This window comes from Schistocerca nitens, chromosome 4 (assembly GCF_023898315.1).
Source record: "Schistocerca nitens isolate TAMUIC-IGC-003100 chromosome 4, iqSchNite1.1, whole genome shotgun sequence".
Taxonomy (NCBI): Eukaryota; Metazoa; Arthropoda; class Insecta; order Orthoptera; family Acrididae; genus Schistocerca; species Schistocerca nitens.
The window spans coordinates 136,639,367-136,651,354 of NC_064617.1; the positions used below are offsets into that span (position 1 = coordinate 136,639,367).

An 11,988-nucleotide genomic window follows, 5' to 3' on the forward strand; every position below is an offset into this window, starting at 1 on the left:
TGCACTGCCCTTTTATAGTTTCTGTACGCGATACTATCGCCATTTGTATACGCGCAAATCGCTATCCATTGACGTTTGGCACGTCAGTGTATTACCTCTTTTCAAGACACTCTTCATTCCGTTAAACTGACCTTTCAAGTCCTTTGCTGTCTCTAACGGAACTATAATGGCGCCGGTAAACCTCAGGTTTTCGTCTGTTCTCCATGAAATGCGATTCCATTTTCAGATTTCTCCTAAGTTTCCTTTACTGCTTGCGCAGTGCACAGAGTGAATATCGTCTGTGATAGACTACATCTCTGTCTCACACGCTTCTCAATCACTGCTTCCCTTCCATGTCTTTCGCTTATTATAATTGCAGTTCAAAATGGCTCTGAGCAGTATGGGACTTAACTTCTGAGGTCATCAGTCCCCTAGAACTTAGAACTACTTAAACCTAACTAACCTAAGGACTTCACACACATCCATGCCCAAAGCAGGATTCGAACCTGCGACCGTAGAGGTCGCACGGTTGCAGACTGTAGCGCCTAGAACCGCTCGGCCATATAATTGCAGTCCGGTGTCTGTAGGTGTTGTAGATAAACTTCCACTCGCCGTATTTTACGACTGATAACTTACTAATTTTTTTAAGAGTGTATTCCATTCAACATTATCGTAAGCTTTCTCTAAACCTACAAATGTGATAAATGTCGGTTTGCCTTTATTCAGTCTGAGATAAATTATAAGGTCATATTGGCCTTGCTTGTTGTTACGTTTCTGTGGAATCCAAACTGAATTTTCCCGAGGTCAGCTTCTACCAGACTTTCTATTCTTATGTAAATTCTAAGGAAATTTAATTAATCCGCGATGGAGACAGCCTACGAAATCATCCTTCAACCAATGATCTGGAATTTCTCATGAGTCTGGGAGATTTACTTCGAAGTATCAATCGAGGCAAACAATTCTATGCATGAGCTTATTTTTTTTATTTAAGACAGAATACTTATTTTTTTTTAAATGGCTGGAGCTACTCCATTCAGTTTCCCCTGCTATCCGCCGTGTGTTGGACTTGACAGATTCCATAACCCGCCGCAGTGCAGAGAGAAAACCATCTCAGAATTAATGATCTGCGTATGTTGTTCGCACAGTAAACGCAGGAGCGTTTAGGAAATGCTCTGCAATAGCAGTACATAAAGGAGGCGCTGTGCGATTTGGGGAACTTTACTATAAAAATTCTGAAAAATCACTTCGCACGATGATTGAAGAAATGTTTTACTTTACCGGCCCCTAAAGGACCTACCGAGCGAGGTGTGCACACTGGACTCGCATTCGGGAGGACGACGGTTCAATCCCGCGTCCGGCCATCCTTATTTAGGTTTTCCGTGATTTCCCTAAATCGCTCCAGGCAAATGCCAGGATTGTTCCTTTGAAAGGGCACTGCCGACTTTCTTTCCCGTCCTTCCCCGATTACGTCGTTGTTTGGTCTCTCCGCCTCTTAAGGACCACAGCGGATCGACAGCTGGTGCAGGCACTGAGAGTTGCTCCTGAACGGAAGTAATATAACGTACTACGCATGAATAGGCGAAGAGATCCACTACCATTAGATACATTATTGGCTGCACATGACTGAAAACAGTAGCTACTGTAAAATACCTAAGAATAGCCTTTCGGAGAGGTATAAAATAGGATGACAACAACAACAAAAAGTAGTAATTTAGGCAGACACCAGACTGCGATTCAGAGGGAAAATCTTAAGCAAATGTAATTTATCCACGCAAGAAGTGGCTCACAAAACACTCGGTCGACCGATTCTTGAGTATTCCTAATCAGTCTGGGACTCAAACCATGCAAGATTAGTAGGAAGAAGGTGGGGAAGATCCAACGAAGAGTGGCTCGTTTTATGACCGGATCGTTTACTTGGCACGACAGCGTTACGAAGGTCAACAGACTTCAATGGCAGGCGCTACAAGAGAGCGTTGTGCATCACGGAGAAGTTTACGTTAGAATTTCGAGAACGTACAAGAAGGGTCAGACAACATATCACTTCCTACCACATAGGTCTCGCGACAAGATCACGACGAAAACATCAGAGAAATTGGAAGTACGGAGCTTCACCGACAATCGTTCATCCCACGTGCCATTTGCGAATGGAACAGCAAAGGTGGGAAAAATAAACTTACCCTCCGAGACGTACCGTAAATTGGCTTGCAGAGTATAGATGCAGGGAATTGAGGGAGGCGATCGTTTCGTTACTGTTGACGCCTATACTGAGAATAAGTCAGACGCCACCGCCAGTGCTGAGAATAATCTGCTCATCATTTGCAAGGAAACTACTAAGATGTCAATAAACATGAGGTAATTCAAAATTGTGGTCTCACTTTCATTATTTAGCATATCTGTTTAATGACATTTATAATTTCTGCATGTACCTCTGCATCCATACTTTGTAAACCACTCTGAAGTGCATGGCAGAGTGTACTTCTCACTGCAGCAAGTATTAGGATTGTTTCCCGTATTATACGCGTGTAGAATTCGGGAAGAATGACTGCTTAAATGTCTCTGTGTGTGATGTAATTAATCAAATCCAGTATTTGTGGTCTCCCACCCTTACCATTTACACGTTCGTACAAGCATAATGTGCAAACTGCGTTCACAACCGTAGCGATAAATGAAAATGATAAAGGTGAGGGGGCTACTCTGATTTTTATATTGCATAAACTATGATGTCGAAGTTTTGAGACTTTGTTGCAATTATAGTTCTTAAATCAACTGTATTGCACATGTAAATTTCAGATTTTTGGATGGACAAATTATGTGTTCTGAGAGTTGTAATTCTCTAGCGGCTATTTTATTGTTATTATTAATAACACTGTTGATATCCGAGTCAAGTTAAAAGTGGTGATGCCCACCAGTTATATTTGGACCGAGGGGGGGAGGGAAGGGGCTTGAAGGGAAGAGGAAGCCAGTAACTAACAACAGCCCCCCTCTACCAGAATTCGAACAATGAACCCATGCCTGGCTCTGTGGCTAATGTGCTTAAGATCTATTCGCGTTGTGAATTGTGACAACTGGAAGCTTGCGGAAATGGATCGGTGAGAATGGGTGTCTGGTACTACACATTGTGTCCCAGCCTACCCTCACATCCCCGTCTCACTAAAACATCGAGGACTGGGAAGACACCAATTTTTTCTGCCTCCATGGTGAACTATATGCTGGCGTGGAGCGAAGTCAGACCTCGCAGCAACTCGTCCAGTTTTTCTTACCATGTGAGATAGATAACCTCCATCGAAAAAGGTTGCGCCTTTCTGGATTCCATCACATAGCAGGGAGTTAAATTTAAATGACCATCAGAGGCTTTAATCCTCACTGCAGAACTCAGTTACTCCACAGGACTCGAAGAACAGGTAGTTCTAATTTTATCAGATTAACAACCTGCCCTGAAGCTCTAAATAGTAGAATATCATTATATAAACAACATAAATAATTGTATCGTGTATCGCATTCTCGAGCTAATACGTAAGTTACAGGATCGAAAAAAATCACTGTCTCGATCTGGGTAAAGCACACGGCGGAACATTGAATTATAAAGACGTTGGCAGCAAAGAAAGCAGTGTGTACAGGAACAGAATAATACGATAAAATACTATTTAGTGCCTATAAAACACACATAAGGGGACAATGGTACTATGAGTCAAAATTCTCACCTGAAACTAAGTGGAGTAGCTATACTGCAATTAAGTTATCGCTCCCAGAAAAACTGTGAAATTAAGGGTTTAAATACAATAGACATTTCATGATCACTATGTTTCGCCTCAGATCTACAATGGCTGGCCACAGACTACATCACTTTATCCAAGAACGTGAAAATCTTGTTAAAGACAACTAAGCTCTCAATACATTGTTATTTGTATCAATCTGTTATAGGAGAACAAATTACAGTGTAGGTTAGTACACTGCTTTCACATTCTTGGGACCAGAAATCACTTGTCACGTTTTGTATTACGTCACACCATTTAGTAATAATAAACTTTTATACAGCTATTAAATGTTAGTCATCATATTGTGTTCCTGTTAGTTATGGAACAATTACAAAAGTTTTTACGGCTCTATGGGCCAATTCGAAAGGAAAAAAAAAGCAAAATGTGTTATGAATAATTTACCGGCGCTGCTACGTTCGAATTATAGATATATTATCAATTTCTGGAGAAGAACGACATACCGTGGACCCAGAGTAAAATGATATACTACGTCGTTTCGTCCAGTACAGTAATCACTGACAAAAAAAGCTAAAAACTACTCACATAATATTTTCATTTCAATACTAGTTCAAAACTATTGTAAACCTAATGAATTTAATAAAGCTGGGTTTTATTTCATTAATCCCGCCCTGTTTGATAGGTACACAGATGTTCGCTTCGTTCCATAGATATAGAATGGGCAGATTCTGAAGAGCGTACAGCGGTTGAGCGAAAATTTGGAAACACTGCGAGTAACGCATGCGTGAACATAAATGCTGATGCTAGCCAAGCTTGAAGCATTCGCTGTTGTTTGACCGTGGCACCTTTGCGATGCCCTCAGTGAACTGAAAGTGTCCGTCATAGTCAGAACGGTGTTCTGAGTAGTTGCGGCTACATTATGTCTGAGCTAACTGAACTGGAACGTGGGCAAACTGTTGGTGCTCTGTAAACAAGGTAGCCGAAGTGTTTGGTGTTTCAAGACACACAGTATCGAAACTCTATGCGACATAGAGGGAAAACGGAAAAAAACATCATCCACTAATACACAACACAAGTGTGTGTTGAGTGATCGTGAGATATCATCATTGATGAGGATTGTGACGACGAAAAACAAGAGGATGACAGATTCAAAAGATAGCCTACTGCAGAATGTCGCATTTGTGAACCCTGTCGGCACCAAAAAAACGCGAAGGAAGCTCCATAAACAGAGAATTGCACAGGAGCTGGGATTCCAGATTCACTCATCGGTGACGCAAATGTCCGCAACAGCAAATCGTGGTGCCGAAGCCATAAAACCTGGACTTTGTAGCAATGAAAGTTACTTGGTCAGATGAATCTTTGTTTCACTTCTGGCCGAGTTTACGTCCGATGAGTGAAACATGGCAAGGGGTTCGGTCATGATTTGGTCAGCAATAGCGTGGTATTTCATGGACCCCTTGGATAGTCTGCAAGGTCACATTACTGCCAAGGAAAATGAAACTATTTCGGCTGATAATTACCATTTCATGGTACAATGGTGATGCTGTGCTCCAAGACGACAGGGTCTCTACTCACACAGCTCCTTTCTTCCAGGAATGGTTTTGTGAGCACGAGGATGAACACCCGCATCTCCCCTGACCATCATAATCACAAGATCTCGATAGTATTGAGCCGTTGTGACGTAATATTGGAACACGTGAGGCAATACTGACCCCACTACTTAGCGTAGAAGAAAGATTAAGGAAAGGCAAACCTACGTTTCTAGTATTTGTAGACTTAGAGAAAGCTTTCGACAATGTTGACTGGAATACTCTCTTTCAAATTCTAAATGTGACAGGGGTAAAATACAGGGAGTGCAAGGCTATTTACAATTTGTACAGAAACCAGATGGCAGTTATAAGAGTCGAGGGGCATGAAAGGGAAGCAGTGGTTGGGAAGGGAGTGAGACAGGGTTGTAACCTCTCCCCAATGTTATTCAATCAGTATATTGAGCAAGCAGTAAAGGAAAGAAAAGAAAAATTCGGAATACCCAGGTATTAAAATCCATGGAGAAGAAATAAAAACTTTGAGGTTCGCCAATGACATTGTAATTCTGTCAGAGACAGCAAATGGCCTGGAAGAGCAGTTGGATCGAATGGACAGTGTCTTGAAAGGAGGATATAAGATGAATATCAACAAAAGCAAAACAAGGATAATGGAATGTAGTAGAATTAAGTCGGGCGATGCTGAGGGAATTAGATTAGTAAATGAGACACTTAAAGTAGTAAAGGAGTTTTGCTATTTGGGGAGCAAAATAACTGATGATGGTCGAAGTAGAGAGGATATAAAATGTAGACTGGCAATGGCAAGGTAAGCGCTTCTGAAGAAGAGAAATTTGTTAACATCGAGTATAGATTTAAGTGTTAGGAAGTCGTTTCTGAAAGTATTTGTATGGAGTGTAGCCATGTATGGAAGTGAAACATGGACGATAAATAGTTTGGACAAGAAGAGAATAGAAGCTTTCGAAATGCGGTGCTACAGAAGAATGCTGAAGATTAGATGGGTAGATCACATAACTAATGAGGAGGTATTGAATAGAATTGGGGAGAAGAGGAGTTTGTGGCACAACTTGACCAGAAGAAGGGATCGGTTGGTAGGACATGTTCTGAGGCATTAATGGTTCACCAATTTAGTACTGGAGGGCAGCATGGAGGGTAAAAATCGTAGAGGGAGACCAAGAGATGAATACACTAAGCAGATTCAAAAGGATGTAGGTTGCAGTAGGTACTGGGAGATGATGAAGCTTGTACAGGATAGAGTAGCATGGAGAGCTGCATACAACCAGTCTCAGGACTGAAGACCACAACAACAACAACAACGTGGAGTAATTTGGAGAGAAAGGTGCGTGATCGCTGTCCATGTCCATCATCGTTACCTAAACTTGCCATTGTTTTGCAGGAAGAATGATATAAAATTCCCTTTGTAAACCATTTGAAACCTGTATTTATCCATTGCGAGCTGTCTGGAATTTGTTTTGAATGCTAACGGTTTTCCTGTACCACATTAGGCATGGTGATGTATAATGTTTTTGGTGTTTCCATAATTTTGTATACCACTGTAGATCAAGTCATAAAAACATGAATACGTATAACATTTTTACAGAAGAATAAAGGCCGGTATGCTAATGTTCTTTTCTCATACACTAAGTGAAATGGTCCTCAAGGAAGCGAAGTAAGCCAAAAATATGAAACGTAGTTTCATTTAAAAGTTAATACAAAACTTGCCACAAACATTTAAATGTATATACAATGAAGTGAAAAAGATAATTTTGGAAACAGATCGCAATACTGTAGGCTACTGAAGATGTGCATAAATCAGATTCTACGTAGTACAATACTTGACATTGTTAGTAACATATATATCAATTGGCTATGGTACGAAATTCGTCATTGAAGCAGAAGAAGTTGGTGACCAATAAATCGTTTAGGCTTCCCTTAAACTGCACTTCGCAAGTGTGGTAGCTAAACGTTTTGTGTCTGTTGGCAAGTTATTGAAAATGTGTGTTCCTTGATTAGTGGGCCGAAGCAAGTGGCTTCAAGTCTTTATGTAAATTATTCTTATTTGTATTAGTTATTCCATAAACTGAGCTGTAGTTTTGAAAAAACGATATATTATTTTCGACTCTGAAGCAGTATCAGTATTCTCAGTTTCTTGGACAGGCTACTGACAGGAAGTTCTTGAATTCACACCACAAACAATTCGTATTACACGACTTTGGACTCAGAAAATGTAAACTTGGCTTGATGAGTTAGGCCTACACGAAATAGCAAAAGACATCAATGAGTACCAGAGCTAGCAAGTTTTGAAAATTGAAAGTTGCAAAGAAAACAAGAAAATAAATTGGAGGAACAAATCACGAAGGCAATTTCGTAAAATAATCGACTTTTCCCCGAAAATGTGTATAAGAGAAACATTCAACGTCAACTATGAAGAACGTGTATGTTATCGAGCAAAGTCGGGTTGTCTCATTTTATACTGTTTTGAAGGCAAAACGACTCTTTCTCCGAGCCTTTAAACGTCCGATGCGAAAACGTTTATAATGCACAAATTGTATTTTGCTTTTTTGTATTCATTGGCATTGATAAAATATGAGCATAGAATCTCAGGTCTTCAACGCTCCTCCAGATGGAAATACGTCATTTTGGGTTAGTTGCCCTCACAGAAATCCCATCCAGACGCATCATGCATTCTATTACGAGGTTCTTATGCAAAACACTTTTGAAAATTTTTCTCAAGAGAACTGAAGCGTAGACAGATCATCTACCTGCAAAATTTAAGGCTGGATTTAGAAAACCTCGATCCTAAGCGAAAGTTAATACTATCCTACAAATTCTTAGAGGCAAACAGGCAGTTACCACGTTTATAGACTTTAAGAAAGTGAATGGTTCAGCAGGAACACACACATTTTGTTGTGGTACAACGATTAAGAATAGGCAGGAAGGCAAGAGCACAGATGAAACAAACATTAACCTACGCTAGTTAAAAAGTCAAATTCCTAGGATGTTTTGATACTGAAACGTAAACGATTCAGGAGGACAAACTTTTTACATTGCTTACTGTTTTCTTGAAGACCTAATTAGAGCATATGACAAAGAAGCAAAAGAAATTAGTGTTGGGAGACCACTTCAAACCACAGTTGATTTGTGTGGTGTGGCATTCGCAGATGATTTAGTAATATTTTGGAACAACAAATATTTAAGGACGCCTTGGAAAACTCCTCTAAAATGCAGTTGGACCGTAAATCTCATACCGATAACTAAAATTCACCTCGATAGCGAGCCTTTAGTACCGCAGATACGGATTATTTGAAGTACCTCATATCGGATACATACGAGACATAGTCGAAACCTCCAGATTAAATGGAACAATTGATAAAAATAGAACATCTACATTACAAAAACCCTACAGAATCCCCTGAAGCAGGTACACAAAAAAAGTCAACATGCACGAATACAAAACTAAGACATCAGAACAATGATTATATCTGAATTATTATACTCGGCGGGAACATTAATTTTTAGAGCAGACCGGCAATTACAGATAAATAAAACAGCAGGAAAGAAGAATCATAAGAAAACCCTTTCGGACAGACGGAACTGGGTGGCAAAAAATTCCGCAAATTATACAAACATTCTCTGAAAATCTCCGATGCTTTGTGGAAGAGCCTATTGAAATTTTATTGTACATTGTCAGAATGAACAATAATCTGAAATGACTGAAAGAATTCTGGACTTTTCCCTCACGATCTAAGTGCAACTGGTTATTTGAAATTGAAGGAGACATCGATGAAACAGGTATAGTAGAGAACATTGTGTAAGAGGGAATTAAATTCAAAATTCCGTTGACAATCATCGATTTATCTGGGAAAAAACGAAGCACTGGTCTTTATAGAACATGGACAGAATGATGTTGAAAATACCCACTGTTACGAAAAGAAACCTCTCGTAATAAAACGCGGCTTCAGAATTCAGAATTTCAGGTGTAGTTGTTTGCACAGTTGATCGTAGCAGGTGATGGGCGGGGAGCGAGCGTTCGCCGTGGTTGTTACCTGTGAAGCAGCAGCAGCAACAGAGCAGCAGCTTGGTCCAGACGGCGCGAGCTACTGGCTGCAGCGCGTCCCAGCCGCCGAATCAGTTGACCCGCGGCCACCAGAGGCGCCACTGGTACCGCCGCCGGACGCCTGCAGGTCCCCGCAAGCAAGGTCCCAGCGCACTGTACAATGCACAGACAGCTCACAACAGTGACACCTGTGAAGTCTCGGTTCCACAGGAGCGTATGGAAGAGAACACAACCGAGCTAACATTCGCATACAGTCCACCAGTGTTCATTATCGCTATGAGGGGAACAGAAGGAAACACGACTGAACGCGCTTAGGTTGCCAACCCTACGAACTCGGCGTTGTTGACTGGGCCAGCTTAAGGCGATTGCTCGGAGCACCAAGCTGAGAGGGGCGCCAAATGTACCCACGTGTTAAATGTGTATACCGGGTGCATTATAAGAGAAAACTGGCACATAGGAAACTATACGACAATAGAAGCAAAAACTTTTCAATCCGCAAACAAGCCCTTAGTGAGATACTATAATGGCTACGAGTTGCCACTTACTTCAGTGTAGAACGTTGTCCTAGTTAGTATCAATATACACTGATGAGCCAAAACATTATGACCAACTGCTTAATAGCTTGTTTGTCTGTCTCTGGAACGAAATACATAACTGATTCTATGTATCAGGGATCCGGCAGTTTGTTGGTATCTTTGTGGAAGTTTGTGCAGTTAGATGTCTATGCACAGCTCATAAACACTGCTGGCCATTAAACACGGAGATGACGTGCTACAGAAGCGAAATTTAACCGACAGGAAGAAGATGCTGTGATATGCAAATGATTAGATTTTCAGAGCATTCACATAAGGTTGGCGCCGGTGGCGACACCTACAACGTGCTGACATGAGGAAAGTTTCCAACCGATTTCTCATACACAAACAGCAGTTGACCGGCGTTGCCTGGTGAAACATTGTTGTGATGCCTCATGTAAGGAGGAGAAATGCATACCATCACGTTTCCGACTTTGATAAAGGTTGGATTGTAGCCTATCACGATTGCGGTTTATTGTATCGCGACATTGCTGCTCGCGTTGGTCGAGATCCAATGACTGTTAGCAGAATATGGAATCGGCGGGTCCAGAAGGGTAATACGGAATGCCGTGCTGGATTCCAATGGCCTCGTATCACTGGCAGTTGAGATGACAGGCATCTTATCTGCAGCCGGTCAGTGTGGCCAAGCGGTTCAAAGCACTTCGGTCTGGAACCGTGCGACCGCTACGGTCGCAGGTTCGAATCCTGCCTCGGGCATGGATGTGTGTGATGTCCTTAGGTTAGTTAGGTTTAAGTAGTTCTAAGTTCTAGAGGACTGATAACCTGAGATGTTAAGTCCCATAGTGCTCAGAGCCATTTGAACCATTTTTTTGCATGGTTATAATGGATCGTGCAGCCACGTCTCGATCCCTGAGTCAACAGATGGGGACGTTTGCAAGACAACAACCATCTGCACGGACAGTTCAACGACTTTAGCAGCAGCATGGACTATCAGCTTGGAGACCATGGTTGTGGTTACCCTTGACGCTGCATCACAGACAGGAGCGCCTTCAATGGTGTACTCAATGACGAACCGGGTGCACGAATGGCAAAACGTCATTTTTTCGGATGAATCCAGGTTCTGTTTACAGCATCATGATGATCGCATCCGTGTTTGGCGACATCGCGGTGAATGCACATTGGAAGCGTTTATTCGTCATAGCCATACTGGCGTATCACCCGGCATGATGGTATGGGGTGCCATTGGTTACACGTCTCGGTCACCTCTTGTTAGCATTGACGGCACTTTGAACAGGGGACGTTACATTTCAGATGTGTTACGACCCGTGGCTCTACCCTTCATTTGCTCCCTGCGAAACCCTACATTTCAGCAGGATAATGCACGACCACATGTTGCAGGTCCTGTACGGGCCTTTCTGGATACAGAAAATGTTCAACTGCTGCCCTCGCCAGCACATTCTCCAGATCTGTCACCAACTGAAAACATCTGGTCAATGGTGGCCGAGCAACTGGCTCGTCACAATACGCCCATCACTACTCTTGATGAACTGTGGTATCGTGTTGAAGCTGCATGGGCAGCTCTACCTGTACACGCCATCCACACTATGTTTGACTCAATGCCCAGGCACATTAGGGCCGTTATTACGGCCAGAAGTGGTTGTTCTGTGTACTGATTTCTCAGGATCTATGCACCCAAATTGCGTGAAATTGTAATCACATGTCAGTTCTAGTATAATATATTTGTTCAATGAATACCCGTTTATAATCTGCATTCCTTCTTGGTGTAGCAATTTTAATGGCCAGTAGTGTAATTCGCATAACCAACGGGCAGCTGATTTGTGTACAAGGTGATGGCACTCGACAGTGACCCAAATGGGTTCCGTAGGATTTAAATCAGGCAAATTTGGTTGCTGAGACATCAAAGTGAGTTCCATAAATGCTCCTCAGAACACCGTAACACGGTTCTGCCTTCAATACATGGACAGTTATACTGCTCAAAGATGACATCGCCGTTGGGGGAGACATCAAGCATGAAGGGATGCAGGTGGATTGCACCTGTCAATGTGTCTTCAAATCAGGTTCCATGCAAGTGCAGGAGAATGTCTCTCATAGCATAATACTGCTCCCACCAGCCTGTGTCCATTGTGTGCTGTATGTTCCGAGCC

At 42.0% G+C, this 11,988-nt stretch overlaps 1 protein-coding gene across 1 annotated transcript in view; it reads right to left on the reverse strand.

The window, feature by feature from the left end:
* Positions 1-9,435, reverse strand: part of LOC126251484 (spondin-1) — a 220,462-nt gene extending 211,027 nt beyond the window's left edge. Inside the window, exon 1 of the mRNA XM_049951932.1 lies at positions 9,280-9,435. The gene's annotated coding sequence lies outside the window, so the exon portion shown is untranslated. The remainder of the gene's footprint in view (positions 1-9,279) is intronic.
* Between the last annotated feature and the right edge of the window lie 2,553 nt (positions 9,436-11,988).